This window comes from Orcinus orca, chromosome 8 (assembly GCF_937001465.1).
Source record: "Orcinus orca chromosome 8, mOrcOrc1.1, whole genome shotgun sequence".
Lineage (NCBI taxonomy): Eukaryota > Metazoa > Chordata > Mammalia > Artiodactyla > Delphinidae > Orcinus > Orcinus orca.
Genome location: NC_064566.1, coordinates 93921805 through 93945778, shown reverse-complemented (window position 1 = coordinate 93945778; position 23974 = coordinate 93921805). Strand labels below are relative to the sequence as shown.

The following is a 23974-nucleotide window of genomic DNA, read 5'->3' as shown; positions in this document are numbered from 1 at the left end:
CGGAAGTCCCGCCCCATCCTGCCAGGCCTTGGCTTAGCTCGCCTCTCCTCACTTTCTTTCTGCGGGAGCTCGCTGCCGGCGTCCAGGTGTCCTGACACGCCTCGCAAGGTTCCACGCTTTGTTCTCTGTCCTGCCCTCGTTTTGCATGTAGTCTGCGTGACTTGGGCCTCTATCTTTCCTACGGCTGCATCCCTCAGTCCTGCGTTCATGTCACCGTAGTGTGGAGATGGCATTCGGGACAATGTGCTGTGACCTCGCACTGACGCCATTCCCTTCCCACCCCGCCAACCTGGCTTCCTCCTCCACCCCATGGAATAAAACAGATTGCTGCCAGTGGGAGGGAAATAGGGCCCCAAGTTAATGAGGCAGTCCCTTACATTTATGGGTGGAATTTCTGTTTCTATGATGAATGTATGGATTTTGGATGACCGCCTCTTAAGGTGATACTATAGGGGGATGGAGAGACAGTCCTTTTCCTTAGAGATCCATCCAGTTTCGGGGAAGACATATATATATATATATATATATATATATATATATACATATATACATACACACAGTTAATATTAAAAAGATGATGTGCTAAATCCTATATAAATGCGGAATCTATAACAGAGAGGAGGGGCAAAATATGTACGCAGGCTATGAAAACGTTTGGTGGAGCAGGGCCCTGAGCTGGCCCTTTAAAAATGGATAGGATTCGTTAAGACCCTTGTCTGAATTGGTAGAGCCTTCCAGAGTTCTGAAAATGATCAGGGGGGTCGGTTTTGCAGACAAAACCCGTTAAGAATTACTGTGAAAACCTGGAAGCCTAAAGTTTTAAGATATGTCAAATTATTTTTCAGGTGACCTGTACTGTCAAATAGTACTACATTTATCAGACGTATATAATCCAAAATAATTTGTCCACCTATAAAACGCTAATTTACCTCGGAATTCTCTTGCAGATGTTCACACAATTTATGGCACACCAGCAGGTAAATGTTTGTTGCTTTAAATGTTTTATCGAAAAGAATTTGTGTTTGGGGAACTCAAATGATGCAGCTTGAATTAGTCTCCAGGGATAAATCCATAGGATCCTGAATTTCTTCAGTTTTAACACTCAACACACTTTAATGTAATTACTACTTTAATACACTGTCTTCCCTGCTATACTCTAAGCTCTGAGGGAGCAGAGACCTTGTTGTGTGGATTCCCAGCACCTGGCATAGCAGACACTCATTAAGTATTGCTCAACCAGGAATGAATGATCAAGCGTTGAATTTGTGCCTATGTGGAACCTATGACCTATCTTTATACTTCCTTGTTTTCAACTTTTTAATTAATAAACATAAACAAGGGAAGTGTGCCCCAGGGAACACTAGAGCTGGTTAAACTAGCCTCTGCTAATATTTGAATACCTCTGTGGCTCAGGCAGTTTTTAGTGTTTTGGCAAAATCTGAATGTCACCGAACCCTGAAATTTATTGATGTTGTCTCCTAATATGTCTGTTTTAGCTTTCTAAATAATTCATTTAAACAATGCAGGCGGTAGAGTGGAAAGGACCCTAAACTAAGCTTCAGGGTACCCTGGGTTCTTCTCTGAAGGCTATTGCTCACTTTACTTCTTTGAGCCTTTGTTTCTTAATGTGTAAGGTGAAAGGGATGGACTCGGTCATTGCTGAGGTTCTTTTTAGCTCTAAGCCTCCACTATCCCCTCAGTTCCTTGCAGGAACGTAATTCTGGGGCATACAACGCTATCTCACTCCTCACTTCCCACACACAACCTCCCCTTCCCCTGGGCCCCATTCAGGGTCTGTGTTTTCCATACAGTTTTCCATATCACCATACAGCTGGTGATAGGTAAAAATAGCTGTTTTCTGACTATGAGACAAATTGACTGAAAGCTATCAGGAGAGCTTGCCCTTCAAGTTGTCTTTCCATTAATGATGATGGGTTTAATGATTCCATCCGAATTCTTTCTGGTTTCGCTCATGACTGCATGCCAACCCAAAGGGAGGAAATATAGAAACCCTGACAAAAGGTCTATGGACTGATTGGTGTAATGTAAACATGATCAAATGTAAACCTAGGACTTTGAGAATGAGTGTCAAAACACCACCCAAGTGGCCTGGAATTTAGGAGACTATTTGACATTTTGTCACTTACAGTAATTAAACTGGGAGACTTCAGGGGACCTGGCATTTCAGATATGAAAAGAAGGAAGAAAAGCTATGTGGACTGAGAATGGACACACTGTGAATTCAGGGAATTTCTGTGGGTAGAACGCAAGGTCCGATGGTTTATAGAAAAAGTTTCAGAGTTTTATTTATTGTTGAAACAACATTAAGAAATGTTTCAACAGGAAAATTTTTTTTCACTCCCATTCTTACAAATTAACACATTTTCATTTGCCTCGATTTATTTCAATCAGTAACCATATGGTCAGTAAGTATTTTATTTCTCAATTTTAAGATCTTTGTGGTCAGGTCAAGATATTGTTAGAAATAATGTAAAGACAATGGAATATTACTCAGCAGTAAAAAGAAACAAAATTGAGTTATTTGTAGTGAGGTGGATGGACCTAGAGTCTGTCATACAGAGTGAAGTAAGTCAAAAAGCGAAAAACAAATACCGTATGCTAACGCATATATATCAAATCTAAAAAAAAAAAAATTGGTACTGATGAACCTAGTTGCAGGGCAGGAATAAAGATGTAGACATAGAGCATGGACTTGAGGACATGGGGTGGGAGGGGGAAGCTGGGGTGAAGTGAGAGTAGCATCGACATATATACACTACCGAATGTAAAATAGTTGGCTAGTGGGAAGCAGCAGCATAGCACAGGGAGATCAGCTTCTTGCTTTGCGATGACCTAGAGGGGTGGGATAGGGAGGGTGGGAGGGAGGCTCAGGAGGGAGGGGATATGGGGACATGTGTATGCGTATGGCTGATTCACTTTGTTGTACAGCAGAAACTAACAGTATTGTGAAGAAATTATACTCCAATAAAGATCTATTAAAAAAAAGAACATATTATATAACAACATTTTTGTCTTCCCAACTGAAAATTGTTAATTTGTCATATTCTTATATTTTTTTAATTGTGTGTGTGTGTGTGGTTTAATATCATTATAAACTCATGGATTGAAACACATTTGATATGTTTCATTCATTGCAATTATTTTTCTTATTGATAACCAGATTGCCCCAAAATAATCCCATTCAAGTTGGTTCCTGAGTCATTTTGACATGACCAAACATTGATCCGCTTTCTGTCACTTTAGTTTTGCTTTTTCTACAATTTCAATAAATAGAATCAGAGTAGAATCAACTTTTGTTTCTGGTTTCTTCCTGTTAACATGATATGTTAAGATTCATCCATGTTGTTGTGTGTACCAGTACATAGTTCACTCCTTTGTATTGCCAAGTACTGTTCTGTTGATGGATATTCTACAATTTGTTTATCCAGTCAATAGTTAATGGACATTTGGGTTGTTTCTGGTTTTGCTTATTATAAATAAAATGAGGATGGAAGTTCATGTAGAAATCTTTGTGTGGACATGTGTTTTCCTTTCTCTTGGATCTCTTGGACCTAGGACTGGAAATGCTGAGTCATATGGCAAGTGTATGTTTAGCATTATAGTAAACTTCCCATCTGTTTTCCAAAGTGGCTTATCATTTTACACCCCCATCAGCAGACTGTGAGAGTTCCAGTTGCTCTGTATCCTTGGCAATACACAATATTATCAATTAAAAAAACTTTAGCCATTCTAGTTGTTATGATATCTTATGGTGGTTTTAATTTGCATTTCCCTGATGATATTAAGCATCTTCTCATATTCTTTTTGGCCATTTATATATCTTCTTTTGCAAAGTGCCTGTTCAACTCTTTTGCCCATTAAAAAATATTAGGTTATTTTTCTTATTACTGAGTCGTAAAAGTTCTTCTATATTCAGAACAAAAGTTCTTTGTCAATATATTTATTTCAGACATTTTTTTCTCCCAATCTGTGGCTTGTGTTTTCATTTTCTTAACAGTGTCTTTTTGTTTGCTTTTTTTTTAATTTTTGTTTTGTTTTTTGGCCATGCCACTCGTCATGCAGGATCTTAACTGGACCACCAGGGAATTCTCTACAGTATCTTCTGAAGAACAGAAGTTTTTAACTTTGGTAAAATACAGTTTATCATTCTCTTTCATTTATGGTGTGTTATTTTTTGTGTTCTATTTAAGAAACCTTTACTATTAGTTATCAATACAATAGAATTTCTCCCATGTTTTCTCCTAGAAGTTTTATATCTTTAAGTTTTACATTTCAGTTAGTAATCCTTTTTAAGGTAATTTTTGTGTATAGTGTGAAGTAAAGAACAAAGTTAATTGTTGTGCATATGGATGTCCAATTGTTCCGGCCCAATTTATTTATTTGTTTATTTATTTTTGGCTACGTTAGGTCTTTGTTGCTGCGCATGGGCTTTCTCGGCGAGCGGGGGCTATTCTTCATTGCGATGCGTGGGCTTCTCATTGCGGTGGCTTCTCTTGTTGCGGAGCACGGACTCTAGGTGCACGGGCTTCAGTAGTTGTGCCGCACAGGCTCACTAGTTGTGGCTTGCGGGCTTAGTTGCTCTGCGGCATGTGGGATCTTCCCGGACCAGGGCTTGAACTCGTGTCTTCTGCATTGGCAGGTGGATTCTTAACCACTGCGCCACCAGGTAAGTCCTCCATTGAATTATTGACATCTTGGCTGCTGTATTGTAAGACAATTGGCTATATATGTGTGGGTCAATTTTGGACTTATATTCTGTTCCATTTATATTTATGTCTATCTTTATATCAATACCAGACTATCACAATTTCTGTAACTATATAGTTACTCTTGAAATCAGATAGTGTAAGTCTTCTAGCTGTCTTCTTCTTCAGAATTGTTTTGACTATCCTAGGTCCTTTGCATTTCCTTATAAATTTTATTTAATTAATTAATTTTGGCTATGCTGTGTGGCTTGTGGGATATTAGTTCCCCCACCAGGGATTGAACCCCAGGCTCCCCAGCAGTGAAAGCACCGAGTACTAACCACTGGACTGCAAGGATATTCCCTCCATATAAATTTTAGAATCATGTTCTTGATTTCTACAAAAGCCTTTTGAAATTTTGACTGGCATACATTGAATACATATTTGGGGGAGAACTGAAAACAACATTGACTCTTCTGATTCATGAATACTGTTTATTGTGCCATCATTTTAGATCATCTTTAATTTTTCTCAGCAAATTTTGTAACTTTCATTGTACAGGTCTATATATTTAATAAATTTATCCTTAAGTACATATATCCTTCACATTCATAAGAACATTTTTCTGAGGTCTTAGAGAACACCCCATTTTTGGGAACCCTACAATAGCATTTACTCTCTGATTAAATGTACCTGAAAAATTTAAACAATCAGCTTGATATCTGTAATGAATGTAACCATGTGCTTGAGAAGGAGTTAAGAACCTCAATGCCAGGCCAAAATACACACCCAGTCTAGACATCTGGCTAAGTGCTTTGCTTTCATTGCCCACCAACCTTCAAGATAGTTTCATTCAAATTTCCACCTCATTAAAAATGACAAATCCTTATATCATAGATTTTTAGGGTCTCTCTCAAGATAAAACCCTGAGTTCTGAGTGCCAATAGTCCATGGCTGTTTCTATCACAATGTCTACCTTTCTCTTACCCATGTGTTTACAAGTCTCTCTCCCTGACTGAATGAGTTCTTCTGGGGTAGGAGCCTTGTTTGCTTGTAACCCCAGTACCAGGAAGTGCCAGGCATAATAAATATTTTTTGGTAAATATTTGATGGATGAATAGTCAAGGTTAATTTTCAGGTCTTAAGAAAGAAGACCGTTAAAGCTGAGGGGAGCAGATGGTGGAAGCGAGGTCAAGAATAGGAATCAGCACCTGGAATCCTAAAAGGCTGCAGTGCAGTGGGAAGTTGGAACACAGGAGGTAACCGGGCATCGTCCAAATTAGTTCTGGCAGACAGTTTCTTGCATCTTCTTGTATGTTTTAAAAAGCTGGATATTCTTAAAGGCAATGTCCAAGTAATTGACAAAGTCATCTTAGGCCCACTGAATTTCCTTTCATTTCAGTAGATATTTATTTAATTCTTACTTATGTGTCAGGCACTCTGCTAAACAATGGGGAGAAAAATGAGTAAGGTAACATTTCTCTCCTCAAGGAACTCACTATCTAGTGATAGTGAGGACAAATGATTCTAATACAATACACAATTGATAGAGGAGAGAATTGAATGTTCTAAGAAGTAGAAGGAGGAGGTGGGTTGGTTAGAAAAGGTGTCTAGGAGAAAATGATGCCTGATCTGAATTTTTTTTAAGACAATTTTTAAAGAGCACTTTTAGGTTCACAGCAAAATGAGAAGAAGGTATAGAGATTTCCCATATACCTCTTGCCCACCCACATGGACAGCCTCCCCTACTATTATAACAGGATGGTACATTTGTTACAATTGATGAACCTACATTTAAAATTTTTTAATTTATTTATTATTATTATTTTTAACATCTTTATTGGAGTGTAATTGCTTCACAATGGTGTGTTAGTTTCTGCTTTATAACAAAGTGAATCAGCTATACATATACATATATCCCCATATCTCCTCCCTCTTGTGTCTCACTCCCACCCTCCCTATCTCACCCCTCTAGGTGGTCACAAAGCACGGAGCTGATCTCCTTGTGCTATGCGGCTGCTTCCCACTAGCCATCTATTTTACATTTGTTAGTATATATAAGTCCATGCCACTCTCACTTCATCCCAGCTTACCCTTCCCCCTCCCCATGTCCTCAAGTCCATTCTCTACGTCCTGCCCCTAGTTGATGAACCTACACTGACACATCATAATTACCCAAAGTCCATAAATTGCATTAGGGTTTACTCTTGGTATTGTACTTTCTGTGGGTTTGGACAAATGTATAATGATATGTATCCAACATTACAATATCACACAGTGTTTTCACTGCCCTAAAATTTCTCTGTGTTCCACCTATTCCTCCCTACCAGCTCCCTCTCCAGACCTGGCAACCACTGTCTTTTTTTTTAATGCCGCCATAGTTTTGCCTTCTCCAAACATCATGTAGTTGGAATCATACAGCATATGGCCTTTTCAGATTAGCTTCTTTTACTTAGTAACATGCATTTAAGATTCCTCCATGTCTTTTCATGGCTTGATAGCTCATTGCTTTTCAGTGATAAACAATATTCTATTGAATGGATATACCATTTGCCTTTTGAAGAATATCTTGGTTGCTTCCAAGTTCTGGCTATTATGAATGAAGCTGCCTTAAACATCCATGTGCAGGTGTTCATGTGGACCTAGGTTTTCAACTCATTTGGGTAAATACCAAGAAGCATGATTGCTGGGTTATATGGTAAGAGTATGTTTAGTTTTGTAAGAAACCACCAAATGGTCTTCCAAAGTGGCTAAACCATTTAGTGTTCCCACCAGCCAATGGCATGTTCTTCTCAGCACTTGATGTTGTTGGTGTTCTGGATTTTGACTTTTTTTTTTTTTTTTTTTTTGATCGCACAGTTCAGCATGCAGAACTACCCCCACCAGAGATGCAACCCACAGTAGAAGCTCAGAGTCTTAACCACTGGACCACTAGGAAGTCCTGGATTTTGACTATTTTAATAGGTATGTAGTGATATTCTCGTTGTTTTATTTGCAATTCCCTAATGATGTATGATGTGGAGCATTTTTTCATATGCATATTTGCCATCTGTATATTTTCTTTGGTAAGGAATCTGTTAAGGACTTTGGCCCATTTTTAAAATCAGGTTGTTTGTTTCTTTATTGTTGAGTTTTAAAAGTTCTTTATATATTTAGGATAACAGTCCTTTATCAGGTGTCTTTTGCAAATATTCTCTCCCATTCTGTGGCTTGTCTTTATAGTCTTTTGACATTGTCTTTTGTGGTACAGAAGTTTTTATTTTAATGGAGTCCAGTTTATCAATTATTTCCCTCATGGACTGTGCCTTTGGCGTTGTATTTTTTTAAATTTATTTAGTCATTTATTTTTGGCTGCGTTGGGTCTTCATTGCTTTCTCTAGCTGCGGTGAGTGGGGGCTACTCTTCGTTGTGGTGCACGGGCTTCTCATTGCGGTGGCTTCTTTTGCTGTGGAGCATGGGCTCTAGGTGTGTAGGCTTCAGTAGTTGCAGCATGCAGTCTCAGTAGTTGTGGCTCGCAGGCTCTAGAGTGCAGGCTCAGTAGTTGTGGTGCACGGGCTTAGTTGCTCTGCGGCATGTGGGATCTTCCCGGACCAGGGCTCAAACCCATGTCCCCTGCATTGGCAGGCGGATTCTTAACCACTGCACCACCAGGGAAGTCCCTTGGCGTTGTATTAATATCTAAAAGATCATCTAGGTTTTTCTTCTATGTTATTTTCTAGGAGTTTGCATTTTTCTTTATCTTTGGTTTTCTGTAGTTTGAAAATGCTATGCCTAGGTGTAGGTTTTTTTACATCTATATTTCTCATTGTTCTCCAATCTCCCTGGATCTGTGATTTTGTGTCTGACATTAATTTGGAGAAATTCTGAGTCATTATTGTTTCAAATATTCCTCTTCTTCCTTTCTCTATTTCTTCTCTTTTTGTTATTTCCATTATGCATATCTTATACTTTTTGTAGTTGTCCTACAGTCCTTGGATATTCTATTCTGTTTTTTTCAATCTTTATTCTCTTTGCTCTTCAGTTTTGGAGACTTCTATTGATACGTCCTCAAGCTCAGAGTTTCTTTCCTCAGCCATGACCAGTCTACTAATAAGCCATGAAAGACATTCTTCATTTCTGTTACAGTGTTTTTGATCTCTAGCATTTATTTTTGATTCTTTCTTAGAATTTCCATCTCTTTTCTTACATTACCCACCTGTTCTTGCATGCTGTCTACTTTATCCCTTAGAGTCCTTAGTACATTAATCATAGTTGTTCTAAATTCCAGGTCTGATCATTCTAACAACTCTGGTTAGATGTCTGGTTTCGATGCTTGCGCTATCTCTTCAAATTGTGGTTTGTTTTTTTTTTTTTTGCTTTTTAATATGCCTTTTAATTTTTCTTGATTGCTGAACATGATGTACTAGCTTAAAGGAACTGCTATAAATAGGCCTTTAGTAATGTGATGGTAAGGTATGGGGGGAGTGGAAGCATCGTGTACCTGAACTGAGTCTTAAAGAATAAACAGGAAGGACTTCCCTGGTGGTGCAGTGGTTAAGAATCCACCTGCCAATGCAGGGGACACAGGTTTGATACCTGGTCTGGGAAGATCCCACATGCCACGGAGCAACAAAGCCTGTGTGCCACAACTCTTGAGCCTGCGCTATAGAGCCCGTGAGCCACAACTACTGAGCCTGCGTGCCGCAACTACTGAAGCCCGCACACCTAGAGCCCGTGCTCTGCAACAAGAAAAGCCACCACGATGAGAAGTCCGCGCACTGCAAGGAAGAGTAGTCCCCGTTCACTGCAACTAGAGAAAGCCCGCGTGCAGCAATGAAGACCCAACACAGCCAAAAATAAATAGATTAATTAATTAATTAAAACAAAAAGAATAAATAGGAATTGCCAGGTATAAAGTAGAGAGGGTAAAGGAGAGAAGTAAGGGGCCAGCAAGATTAAAGGCTTGAAGAGAAGAGGCAGCAGGAGAAAAATCTCCCTTGCTTAATATCTCTCAGGAGTAAAATATTATGGTGATAACTTCATATTAGCGGTCTCCTTCACCAGATTGGGATCATGCCTGAATCAGCTTTATTTTCTTCACGTTGACTAACACAGAGCATGGATTCTGTGTACAATGCGCTGTAAAACTAATAAATAATAATTTCCCAATGACATGGGACCTCTCTGCTGTCAGAGAATCACCCTGGACAAGCATAAGCTGGGCCTGGGGTCACATAAGTCCAGCCTCAGTCTTACACTGGTAAATAAATTAGAATTGCCTCAAATCATGGATGGTCCTATTACCACTATTCTTTCTACTATTACAACTATCACATCATCTAGCTAGCTAGCTAGCTAGCTAGCTATATCTATATATTTACATATGTTTATATACAGATATATATAGATGGTAGTTTATTATGTACTGCTTATGTATACATATAATATATATAAATATATAATTTATATACACACATATAATTACGACTTCAAATTTTAAAATTACTTTCATATACATTATCCTAGTTGATCCTACTATATTGATCCTAATACTACTATATTATGACTACTGTAAATAGAAAAGAGAGAAGTAACAACAAAGAGATTTTAGTCAATCAGTTAACAAATAGTTATGTGTCAGACTGTGCAAGCCACCTCAGGGATACAAAAGGCATATTGAAATAACAGAATTCATAGATAAAAGGATTATTTGGCCCAGCTGTCTCATTTTATAGACAAGTACTACAGGTACGGGAGGTCAAACTTTTTGGACCCTGCTTACAGACTCCAGGGTTTCATAACAATCTAGTAGTAACGCTAAAATGAAAACATGTGAAACAATTCAAAAGCAATTAGGCAGTGAATAGTATCGTCCTGACAGAAGGGGAAAAATCCGTGAAGAAGTAAGATGACAGAACGAAGTATCAGACACAGTCCTGGGAACTTCCATATGATCTTTATTAATCCTCAGAAAGCACATCATCATCATCATCACCACCATTTTATGATAAAACTAAAGCTGAAAGAAGTCAGGTAATTTACCAAAAGCCCCACAGCAAGTGGTGGATCTGGAATTCAGAGCCAGTTCCTTCTAAATCTAACACTTACGTTATTTAAACTTTTAACCACTGAAGTAGAACAGGCATGGCCTCTGTGTGGGATGAGAAAAAGCTTTTCAAAAGTGCTGGAAAAACAAAAAGTGCTGAAAAAAAAAGGAGAGTAGGATCAAAGTAAGCAGGGCATTGCAAAGAGGAAATTGTTACGTAGATAGGCAATAGGGAACATTTGCAGGCGCTTAAGTATAAGGAGTAACATAATCATTATCGGGGAACTTGAAAGTTAGAAGGCATCTCAGGTGAGAAGTCATGTAGAAATCTATTTATAGCACAACTTACAGATATTTACTCAAATTCTGATTTAAGTAGTCACTTGACAGGGAATTTTCTTCTAAGGCCAGCGTATTACTCGCCAGCCCTAATTATTGATAGCTCTTTGGTAAGCATACTTTGTATTTCTTCAATCAAAAGAACATAACAGCTCAGGACCAAGCTCAGAGCTTTGTGGCTCACTGCTGGAGATCTTCTAAGTTAAAACAAAGGCAAGAATCCACACCTGTGCATCCACCCATTCTTTCACAATACTCACTGAATGTTTCTGTGTGCTGGTCCCTTTCTAGCGGATGGGGCTACAGAGCTCTCTGCCCTCTTGGAGCTTCACTATGCCCTCTTACTTGATAGGATCTTCAGTATCACCAAACCATTTTGGATTTTTGTGCCTTCCCTCCTAACACACCAGACTTATTAAAAGAGTTCTTTCTTTTTAACACTACATTGGGGTCACAGAGTAAAATTCTCCAACTGCCATCTGTTTATTTCAGCTAAGTACCATAAAGAAGTTTCCACCATAATGATCCTCTGGAGCTAGGAAAACTACCACAAGACCTAAATCTTTGGCTGGTCATTAACTTCTAACTATGGTCTTTATTTCTTGTGGTGAAATAACCTGCCTTTCCTTGCCTAATCCCTTCCTGGTGTGTATCAACATTATTTAATGTCTTCTAATTCAGTCATTTTTTATTTTATTTATTTATTTATTTAAAAAAATTGTTTTTGGCTGCATTAGGTTTTTGTTACTACACGTGGGCTTTCTCTAGTTGCGGCGAGCGGGGGCTACTCTTCATTACAGTGTGCGGACTTCTCATTGCAATGGCTTCTCTTGTTGCAGAGCACAGGCTCTAGGCACGCAGACTTCAGTAGTTGCAGCATGCAGGCTCAACAGATGTGGCATGCAGGCTCAGTAATGTGGCGCAAGGGCTTAGTTGCTCTGCAGCATGTGGGATCTTCCCGGACCAGGGCTCGAACCTGTGTCCCCTGCGTTGGCAGGCAGATTCTTGACCACTGTGCCACCAGGGAAGTCCCCAGTCACTTTTAAAATAAATATGCCTATAAACATTGAACTTTAAAAAATCTTATTTATTTATTCCATTCACTCTGCTGTTGTAGATAGCCAGTCAGCCAGAGGTATTAGTGCAATTTTCAAGGACTTAGGCTAAAATTTCTAAAATAAGGAAATTATCTAAGATCTTTATCAAAACCCTCTAGGATCCACCCACCTCTGTTACTTTTTTCATTAAGGTCTCTTGATTCCAGGTTCGAACTACACTCTTCTTTAAAAAAATTATTCTATTGAAGTATAGTTTATTTACAATGTTGTGTTAATTTCTGCTGTACAGCAAAGTGATTCAGTTATACATATATACACATTCTTTTTCATATTCTTTTCTATTATGGTTTATCACAAGATATTTAATATAGTTTCCTGTGCCAACTACACTCTTGAGAGTTCATCAAACAGTACCACAGTTGTCTAGCGCCTGTCTCTGGTCCCCTCCTCTTAATTTCCCTGTCTGAGCATAGGTCCGGAAGAGACCTTGCTCTTTCTTCCCCATCTTTCTGCCTTCCCGATCCTAAGTCCCCACATGCTCAGATGCAGGTACTTGGCCCATGACATTGCCCTTTCCCTTTCTCTCCACCAAAAACTCCTGGGGTTCCTTGGCTCTGATTCTACAGTGCAGTGACTCACTCTCCTTTTCTCTTAAAGTCCAGTTTCCTTATCATGGCTTTGGGTTCCCTTCTCCCTTTTAGGTCCTGAACTGCCTCCCCAGTTTCATCTCCCACCCCTCCAGTCTACACTCCATCTGCTCCACCCTTCCATCTACCTGACTGTTCCCAGGCATTCTCCACTCATGCATTTTCCCTTGTCTTTGCTCTGGCTGTCCTCTGCCTTCAGTGTCCTTTTTACCATCCTTTACTCATGGAAATTCTACTTCTTCTTAAAGCTTTGCTGAGTCCTAATAGCCCTTCCTCTGTAAAGCTTCCCCCTGCTTCCCCAGTTAGAACAAATGAGAACTGACTGCAGTTCCCCACTCTGCTTTTATTTTCCAGTGCTACCTGCTCAGGATATCTTTCTTCGTGTAAAAGTTATCATATTATGTAGGTAAGGACTGTATTCTCAGCAAGGTATCACATTGGAAAACAATTGTTAAATTATTTGATCTAAGGTGTTAATTAGCTGATTAAGTTTAACTTACAAATATAGGAGGCAGGTAATTACAGTAGACAGACTATATCATTGAGAGTCAGGAGACCTGGATTTGGATCTCAGCTCTGATTCCTCCCTTTATCGCTCCTGACCTCCCTTTCTTCCTTCCCAAAATGAGGTTGGCAAAGTGAACACCAGCCAGGTCATGCAGGGCCTTGCAGCCCATGCTAACTGTAAACAGGAATCATTAAAAGATCCTAAGGAGAGGATTGAGAAGATCAGGTTTCTGCTTTGGAGGGATTTTTGGTTGGTTGGTTGGTTTGTGTAAAATATACATAACACTTACCACTTTATATTTTTAGATGTATAGTTCAGTGGCATTAAGTACATTCACATTGTTGTGGAACTATCACCACCATCCATCTCCAGAACTTTTTCATCTTCCTAAAGTTAGATTCGGTATCTATTAAAAAATAACTCTGCATTCTCCTCTCCCCCTACCCCTGGCAACCACCATTCTACTTTCTGTCTCTATGAATTTGACTCTTCTAGGTACCTCATATGAATGGAATCATACAGTGTTTGTCCTTTTGTGTCTGGCTTATTTCACTCAGCATAATATCTTTAAGGTTCATCATGTTGTAGCATGTGTCATAATTTCCTTCATTTTCAAGGCTGAAGCATATTCCATTGAATGTATATACAAAAAACCCCCTCATGTTTTGTTTATCCATTCATACATCAGTGGACATTTGTGTTTTTTCCATCTTTGGCTATTGTGAATAATGCTCCTATGAATGTACAAATATCTGTTCAAGTCTTTGCTTTCAATTCTTTTGAATACATACCCATAAGTAGAATTGCTGGATTGTATGGTAATTCTTTTGTTTGTTTGTTTGGACGTGCTGCACGGATTTTAGGATCTTAGTTTCCTGACCAGGGATTGAACCCGGGCCCTCAGCAGTGAAAGTGCGGAGTCCTAAATACTGGACCACCAGGGAATTCCCTAATTCTTTAATTTTTTGAGGAACTGCCATACTGTTTTTCACAGTGGCTTCACCATTTTCCATTCCCATCAGCAATGCACAAGGGTTCCAATTTCTGCATATCTTTGTCAACACTTGTTCTTTTCTTTCCTTTTCTTTCTCCCTTCCTTCCATCCTTCCTCTTTTTCTTTCTTTCTTTCTTTATTTCTTTCTTTCTTTCTTTCTTTCTTTCATCTCTCTCTCTTCCTTTCTCCCTCTCTCCCTCCATCTCTCCCTCCCTCCTTCCCTTCCTTCCTCTTCCTTCTTTCTTCTTTCTTCCTTCCTTCTCCCTTCCCTTCTTCTTTTCCTCTTTTACTTTTCTTTTCCCTTTCTTCTTTCTTTTTCTTTCTTTCTTTCATCATCCTAATGAATGTGAAGTGGTATCTCATTGTGTTTTTTTTTTTTTTTTTGCAGTACACGGGCCTCTCACTGTTGTGGCCTCTCCCGTTGCTGGAGCACAGGCTCTGGACGCGCAGGCTCAGTGGCCATGGCTCACAGGCCCAGCCACTGCGCAGCTTGTGGGATCTTCCCGGACCGGGGCACGAAACTGTGTCCCCTGCATCGGCAGGCGGACTCTCAACCACTTCGCCACCAGGGAAGCCCCCTCATTGTGGTTTTGATTTGCACTTCCCTAATGATTAGTGATGTTGAGCATCTTTTCATGTGCTTATTGACCATCTGTATATCTTTTTTGGAGAAAAAGTCCATTCAAGTCCTTTGCTCATTTTTAATTGGTTTGTTTGTTTTTCTGTTGATGAGTTGTAGGAGTTCTTTGTATTTTGGATATTAATCCTTTATCAGGTATTTGCAAATATTTTCTCCCACTCCATGGGTTGTCTTTTCACTCTGTTGATAGTGTTCTTTGATGCACAAAGTGTTTTGTTTTTTTTTATAAATTTATTTATTTACTTATTTATTTTTGGCTGTCTCGGGTCTTCATTTCTGTGCGAGGGCTTTCTCTATTCGTGGCAAGTAGGGGCCACTCTTCATCGTGGTGCGCGGGCCTCTCACTGTCGCAGCCTCTCTTGTTGTGGAGCACAGGCTCCAGACACACAGGCTCAGTAGTTGTGGCTCATGGGCCTAGTTGCTCCGCGGCATGTGGGATCTTCTCAGACCAGGGCTCAAACTCGTGTCCCCTGTATTGGCAGGAAGATTCTCAGCCACTGCGCCACCAGGGAAGCCCCACAAAGTGTTTTTAATTTTGATGAAGTCCAATTTATTTATTTTTTCTTTTGTTGCCTGTGGTTTTGGTGTTGTATCCAAGAAATCATTGCCAAATCCAATGTCATAAAGCTTTTCTTCTACTATGTTTTCTTCTAAGAGATTTATAGTTTTAGCTTCTATGTTTAGATCTTTCATCCATTTTGAGTTTTTTTTTTTTTTTTTTTTTTTTTTTTTTGCGGTACGTGGGCCTCTCACTGTTGTGGCATCTCCCGTTGCAGAGCACAGGCTCCAGACGTGCAGGCTCAGCGGCCATGGCTCACGGGCCCAGCCACTCCGCAGCATGTGGGATCTTCCCGGACCAGAGCACAAACCCGCATCCCCTGCATCGGCAGGCGGACTCTCAACCACTGCGCCACCAGGGAAGCCCCTTGAGTTAATTTTTGTATACGGTGTACGGTAAGAGTCCAATTTCATTCTTTGGCATGTGGATATCCAGCACCATTTGTTGAAAATCCACTTTCTGTTTTTAAAAGATCATTTTGGTTACTTTATGAGGATGCATTGTTGGGGTAAAGGTAGAAGCAGGGAGAAGAGTCAGAAGGGTATCACAGTAGTCCAGGTGAGAGATGATAGTGTAGAGATGATAATGATGTAGAAATATGGTAAAGTAAATAGCAGTAGACATGGAGAAGAGAAAGTGGATTTTAAAATATTTTGGAGGTAGAACTGATAGCATCTTCTCATGCCTCGAATATAAGATAGCAGGGAAAGGAAGGATAAAGACTTACTTAAATGTTTGACTTGAGTTTCAGGAGGGATGGAAGTGACTGTGTGAACTTGGTTAAGTCACTTTCAGCTGTCTGAGCCTCAATTAGTTTATTTGCAAAATGGCAAAAATAGTAAAAATATCAACTCCACCATATCACATAATTGAAAGGGTAATATAAGATAATAAATACGAAAAAATTTTGAAACATTTAAAGCAATAAAACAAGTAGGGGCTGATTGTATTTTCATTGTGGAATTTGGATTTTAACAGAGGGATTCACGGAGACAATAGACTAATTTAACCTCAAGGAATAATAACATTGATGGCGGAATTTCAGACGCTGTAGTTATCACTCAAGCAAAGACTTTTTCTGGTGTCTCTCAAATCACAACATGCAGGTAATTACTGCATTCCCCAGACTTTCTAGTCATACAGTTTGGTCATAGCTCTACTTTACAGAATTGTAATTGAACCAGGGGCTTAATAACAGCAAAAGTCACATTTGCACAGTACCTCATAACTTTAAAGTCCCATTACCATCTTATTTAATGCTCACTTAACCCTATGATTTGGTATTATTATTCCTCATTTTCAGATGAGAAAACTCAGAGGTTGAATAACTTGGCCACTATTAGCCAGTAAGTGAAGGACATGTGATTCAAACCAGGTCTTTTGACTCAAAATACTATGTTTCTACTACACCAAGAATGTGAGGCTACACAAATCCTACATTTCATCTTTTAGATTCCCAAAGGTCCTCATGTTTTTCTTGGTTTGTTTTTCTAAACCCTTGGCAATTGTTGAAACATAAGACACGTGTTTCTCCATCTGGTTTTAGTGCCTTCATAAAATTAATAACGTAAGAGTATGATGGGCCCTTCCATATTAATTGAGAAAATATGACCATCCTACAAATTTTATTGACTTTGTGGTCCCATCATAATGGTATACTTGGGTTTTATCTGAGTAGATCAAGCACTGGAAAATCCATTTACTCACCATGAATAAAGTAGTGTCAGTTCAGTTTGATTTATTTTCTGCAAGTCTGTAAGAGTATCCCTAATTGTAGCAACTGTTGCCCTCAGCTTGCCCCCAGAGGTAGGTATAGAAGACCTTTAAACTGTGGGTAGACTCATATCAGCTGAGGATCTTGTTAAAATGTAGGTTCTGACACAATAAGCTTAGGGTAGGTCCTGTGATTATGTATTTCTAACAAGCTAGTAGATGATACCCCAGCTGTTGGTCCTTGAACCCATATTCTGAGTAGCAAGGACCTAGACAAACCCAGGGGCTACAGTCTCTCTGGTGTTAGTCTTGCTCCAGTGGTGAGCCCTTGGAGCTGAAGCCTACCATCCCAGCTCTAGCTCTATGTGATTTCTGGATTAGTCCTTTAGTTCTCCTCACTGAAACTATAGGCCTATCCTGAACCTCACCATTGGGTTAAGTGACAACCTATACAATTCTTCCCAGACTACCCCTTCTGGGGGTGAGGCCCCATCTCTGGTCCTCCTCATTAGGTTCTGTTTCAAACTAATGGCTTGATTATTAACATTGTCATGGTGCGTTGGTGCTTGCTATCTTGTCTCACCCCGAAGATAGAGCCTCTTGGATCTCAGTGTTGACTCAGAGGGAGACAGGATTTACCATGCCTTCACTGACATTGACCTGAATCACTGGTCACCCTCCACAGGGAGCCTGTCTAGACTCCCTCACCCTGATTCCACTTGTTTCTGGCAAGAGATGAGGTAAAGACTTGTAGGTAGGATTTGACAGGAGCAAGACCGGAGGTAAGAAGGTTCTGAATTAATATGGCAAACTGAGCACATCCATCTAATTTCACTCCCTCTCAAAGCACGACTATCAATACAGTAATGGTATTTTTAAAAGAAAAAAGACTCACTAGGACAGGAAGAACAGTAGGTAATAATCAAAGCGTTATTAGTTTGAAAGAACAGAGTAGGCTCAATGCCTAACTGGCAGTGGGCAAATCTGAGAGCCAACCTGAATTACATCACAAAATCCTCAGAAGGCACAGGGGTTGACAGCACTAAGTACCTCTGGAACTGGGGGTGGGGGTGGGGCTGGACTAAAATGAGGAGGGTTGTGTGAAAGCTAAGTGCGAAAGATAGATTTCCCACTCCATAGCATTGGTTGAGCCTGTCCCTCATCCCAGGAGAATATTTGAGTTATATTCTCTGGAGAAGGTAAAACAGAGAGGTTCTGGACTGGAGGATGGGAGGCACAGTAAAGCAGGAGGATGAAATGACTCTTCATATACTGAATGCTGGGTACGCAGAGTCCCTAACCTTTTTTCCCACTTGGCTCCCAGAACATACACCTTTACTATCAAGGCAGGTGGTTGAAAGAAATTTCTCTGGGGAATCTTGTTCTCAACAAATGACCCATGCAGTTCACCCCTATAGTGAAGCTCAAAGTCAGCAAGCCCCACGGATGTGCTCAGAGATTTCAACAGATATTTATTTCCTCATTCTTTTTTTTTTTTTTGCGGTACGCGGGCCTCTCACTGTTGTGGCCTCTCCCGTTGCGGAGCACAGGCTCCTGACGCGCAGGCTCAGCGGCCATGGCTCACGGGCCCAGCCGCTCCGCGGCACGTGGGATCCTCCCAGACCGGGGCACGAACCCGTGTACCCTGCATCGGCAGGCAGACTCTCAACCACTGCACCACCAGGGAAGCCCTACTTCCTCATTCTTAACCAAGAGCCAAGCAGAAGCCAAAGTTACTAGATATCTGAGAAAAGACTCTAATATTGAAGACAGAGAACAAAACAAAACACAAATTTTTTCCATGATATTTTCATGGGAAAAAATGTAAATTTTTTGATACCTCAAAAAGAGTATCATGGGGACTTCCCTGGTGGCACAGTGGTTAAGAGTCCACCTGCCAATGATGGGGACTCAGGTTCGAGCCCTGGTCTGGGAAGATCCCACATGCCATGGAGCAACTAAGCCTGTGTGCCACAACTACTGAGCCTGCGTACCACAACTGCTGAAGCCCGCGCACCTAGGGCCTGTGCTCCGCAGCAAGTGAAGCCACTGCAATGAGAAGCCCATGCACCGCAACGAAGAGTAGCCCCCGCTAGCCACAACTTGAGAAAACCCACGCGCAACAATGAAGACCCAACGCAGACAAAAATAAATAAATTAGTTAATTAATTTAAAAAAAAAGAAAAAGAGGGCTTCCCTGGTGGTGCAGTGGTTGAGAGTCCGCCTGCCAATGCAGGGGACACGGGTTTGTGCCCCGGTCCGGGAAGATCCCGCATGCTGTGGAGTGGCTGGGCCCATGAGCCATGGCCGCTGAGCCTGTGCATCCGGAGCCTGAGCTCCGCAACGGGAGAGGCCACGACAGTGAGAGTCCCGCGTACCGCAAAAAAAAAAAAAAAGAGTATCATGGTAGGGAATTCCCTGGCAGTCCAGTGGTTAGGGCTCAGCGCTTTCACTGCCAAGGGCCCGGGGAACTAAGATCCCACAAGCTGCGTGGCATGGCCAAACAAACCAAAAAAGAGAGAGAGAGAATATATAAGGTGAAGCCCACCTAAAATATATTGTTAGAGAATGGTGTGGAGATCTTGGACACCAAGATCTAATGGGTGTCCTCGTTGCTACAGGGTGTCATTGCTTGTAGGCCTCTCATAGGACAGAGCTAGGAAATAACCGTATCTGTACCTATATGTGTATACACAACACTATCATCATCTCTCAGTATCTGTGTTAAGCTAAACACGAGTTCATACTAATAGCTCTCACTATAATCCAGTATCACATGGTTCACTCTAGCTTTCCCTCCTTTCCTAACTGTACCCTCTCACTCCAACAGTAAGAAAGCGGGTTCCCATCATCAGCCATTCACATACTTATTTGTTCATTCCCGGTCTATGCGTAGAGTGGTTTTAGAATTGTTAACGCGTACCTCCAAGGACAACGACTTTATCAACCTGAGGACAAAGCTTAAGTATAGTTCCTTTTCAGTCTTCCAGTTTCCAGAGTTTCCAAAGTTACCTAAGTCAGCACCTCTTTTTCCTCACCCACTTCAGTGAAATAATGTCATTTATAATATAGATTCTTTTGTAATAGTCTATATTCCATCCTAGAATCTTCTGTCCTCCTGGTTGATTTTTTAAAATTTTCATACATTAAGATTCACTCTTTGTGCTATAAAGTTCTACCAGTTTTTATAAATGGGTAGTGTCATGAACAGTATATATTTCAGGAATAAGGTGCAATAAAATATATGAAAAAAACCCTTAGGGTGGGCAAGGGAAGAAGATAAGGAAGAAGCAAATAAAGAGATTGTAAATTATTGGCAACGTTCCATTTTTAAAGTTAGACAGTGAATTCATTATATAAATAAATGAATAAATAAGACCATGCTTGGATCAGGATCAGTGTTAGTAGTACATACATACCGAAGATTATGAATTATGATTATAATCAAAGTGTATGGACTTCCTATCCCCATCAAGGAGGAAAAGGGGCCTTCTAGTTTCCCCAGATGTTTTAATCAAAAGGGTCAGAAACTACCCAAGCATTCCTTGATGGATAAATGGACAAACAGAATGTAGTCTGTGTACAGTGCAATATTACTCAGCCTTAAAGAGTAAGGAGATTCTCGGGAATTCTCTGGTGGGCCAGTGGTTAGAACTCTGTGCTTTCAATGCCAAGGACTTGGGTTCAGTCCCTGGTCAGGGAACTAAAATCCCACAAGGTGAATGGCGTGGTCAAAAAAAAAAAAAAAAAAAAAAGGAAATTCTGTCACATGCTACAACATGGATGAACCTTGAGGACATTATACTAAGTGAAATAAGCCAGTCACAAAAGGACAAACACTGTACGATTCCACTTACATGAGGTACTAGAGTAGTCACATTTATAGAGACAGAAAGTAGAATGATGGTTACCAGGGGCTTGGAGAGGGGAATGGGGAGTTAGTGTTTAATAAGTACAAAATTTCAGTTGGGGAAGATGAAAAAGTTCTGGAGATGGATGGCAGTGACAGTTGCACAACGATATGAATGCAACTTGCAGCTTAATGCAACTGAACTGTGCACTTAAAAATAGCTAAAATGGGGCTTCCCTGGTGGCACAGTGGTTGAGAGTCTGCCTGCCAATGCAGGGGACACGGGTTCATGCCCCATTCCGGGAGGATCCCACATGCTGCGGAGCGGCTAGACCCGTGAGCCATGGCCGCTGAGCCTGTGCGTCCAGAGCCTGTGCTCCGCAACGGGAGAGGCCACAACAGTGAGAGGCCCGCGTACTGCAAAAAAAAAAAAAAAAAAAAAGCTAAAATGGTGCATTTTGTGTTTTATATATATTATATTTTTTATATATATATATAAAATATATATACTCCCCCCCAAAAAAAGACAAAGACTGAAGAAACAAGTTTGCCCTTCCCCAATAGGAGTCTGAGTGAACTGGTATGTAGGGATTAAGACCATGTCTCCATGAGTTCTTTTACCCCAACATCAAGAGAGCAGAAGGGGTGTAATTCCCTGGTGGTCCAGTGGTTAGGACTCCACGCTTTCACTGGGTTTCACTGCTGTGGGCCCAGGTTCGATCCCTGGTCAGTGAACTAAGATCCCATAAGCCGTGTGGCATGGCCAAAAAAAAATAGAGAGTGCAGGGTGTGCCTGTGTAACTGGTCCGTGCACTGAACTAAGACCACACAACTCTCAGGTCTTCTATTCACATCATGTGATCAAAGAGGGGATCTCTAACCTTAGACTAACCCCTGGTTTCCTGAGAAATCCCAACTCCTTCAGCAGGTATCAAAGTGGATTCTGCATCTGGTGTAAATGTGCCCCTCCACCAACAGGGCCAAGAGTGAACCTGAGCTCCTGAGAACTTGATTATAACCTTCCCCTTCCATCAGGCTTTCTACCTACATCATCAGAGAACAAGAGGGGTACATGAACTGGGACTGAGATCTTGAATCCCTAGACTTCCTTGCCTCTATTAACAGGGGTAAAAAATAATACCCAGACACCCACCACTCCCTATTCCCTAACCACACTGAACAGACTTGAACTTCTGCCTTGAATCCCTTGGAACTAATCCCATTATGTTTTTGATCTCTGTTTATATCAATCACCATGAAGTTGGGAGAGGCAATCCCTTGTGTGTCCTGGACATCCCTGCAGAGGGTACCAACTGCGAGACTTATCCCATGTTATTGAGCAGTTTCGATAGTCAGAGGAGCAACTAAGTAGCTCAAGGTGACCACGGCGTGACTGCTGTTTGCTTGCTCAACTGTTCCTTCTGCGGGGAGGGGGGCTGGCTTGTCTGCTGCTTACTATAAAAGATACTGAGGCTTGGGCCTGAAATTCTTAGCTGTGGCACAACCCACTACATGTGCAGCATCCACCTGGGCCTATTATATCATCCTGTGGGGCCTAAGGGCAAGGGGAATCAGCACAGTTAGGCTGATACTCCTGCTGTTTGCTGTGCTGTAAGAAACTGTTTTGCTCTGATCCATTAAGTTTCAATGTCAACTTCTAGCCACCAAGGAGTTGTGGCAGACCAACCCGCTTGCTTGCCTAGTTATCACCTTTGGAGTCTTGTTACTTCTTGCCTTCCTCAATGAGGTTGGGGTTCTTCCATGACACCCCGTATCCCACATTGGAAGCCCCATAAAGATTGGCATATCCCCTACTCTGTCCCCCCCACCCCTCCCAACTCCTAAAATTCTTCCACTATTTACTCTAAATTTTATGATCCATTATCAGCAAAATCACCTATATTCTCAAATATTTCTTGAACATTCCCTTCATCTTTTTGCATCTAAAGTGGTGGCTGTATGTATATACTCCCACGACTGTCATATTATTGGGCCCGGACATCAGGTAGGTGTCCTGCTATTTTCAGATCATTCTCAGTCTTTCCTCCCTGATAACCTCAAGCTCAGAATCTCATGTTTTCAGACATCACCCACTCTCTGTAATAGCTTCGGGCATCTTCTGATATTCTTCTCATCCCAGTATACCCACTTCATGTATTTACTATTTTATTTTATTTCTTTACTTTTTTACTTTCAATGTCATTAGTTTTGTTGCCTTTACTTTTAGATGTCAAAGAAGGAACTGCATATCTATCAGTTCAACTCTCAGCTGCAATAAGGCCACCTATGGTATCGTAATAAACTGAAATGTTTTTATTATCTTTTTTGCCTTTCCAAGAGAGGCAGTCTAATGATGAATACCGACCTCAATGCTTACTCACCTTGGGACCTTTCTGAGCATCAGTGACTCATCTACAGAATGGGATAAAACCACCAGGGCAATGAAGAAAATAAAGAGAAAAGCCACAGAACACAGAGTATTTGGTTAATGCTAGTCTACTTGGATCAGAATATTATTTGAGAGGAGGAGGAAAACCCATTTTCTCTTCCCACGTTGGATGATGTGACCCCTGCAGTTTTTAAAATAAATTTATTTATTTATTTATTTTTGGCTGCATTGGGTCTTCGTTGCTGCGCGTGGGCTTTCTCTAGTTGTGTCGAGCAAGGGCCACTCTCCATTGCAGTGTGCAGGTTTCTCATTGCGGTGGCTTCTCTTGCTGCAGAGCACGGGCTCTAGACTTGCAGGCTTCAGTAGTTGTGGCATGGGGGCTCAGTAGTTGTGGCTTGCAGGCTCTCTAGAGTGCAGGCTCAGTAGTTGTGGTGCACGGGCTTAGCGGTTCGTGGCATGTGGGACCTTCCCAGACCAGGACTCAAACCCATGTTCCCTGCACTGGCAGGCAGATTCTTAACCACTGTGCCACCAGGGAAGTCCCAC

General features: G+C 40.9%; 1 long non-coding RNA gene across 6 annotated transcripts; it reads left to right on the top strand.

Annotated features, from left to right (window-relative positions):
- The first annotated feature begins 1 nt into the window (after nt 1).
- On the top strand, nt 2-23644 carry LOC117202616 (uncharacterized). Of its 6 annotated transcripts, XR_007478676.1 has the most exons (10): nt 2-108; nt 846-977; nt 4084-4149; nt 4661-4687; nt 5845-5965; nt 7566-7670; nt 14666-15871; nt 16455-16582; nt 22301-22417; nt 23267-23644. It is a non-coding gene; the product is annotated as an uncharacterized LOC117202616 (long non-coding RNA). The 6 variants fall into 6 exon arrangements; XR_007478673.1 differs by lacking the exon at nt 4661-4687; XR_007478674.1 differs by lacking the exon at nt 4661-4687 and having other exon boundaries at nt 4084-4159; nt 5828-5965; nt 23378-23644.
- Nucleotides 23645-23974: the final 330 nt, after the last annotated feature.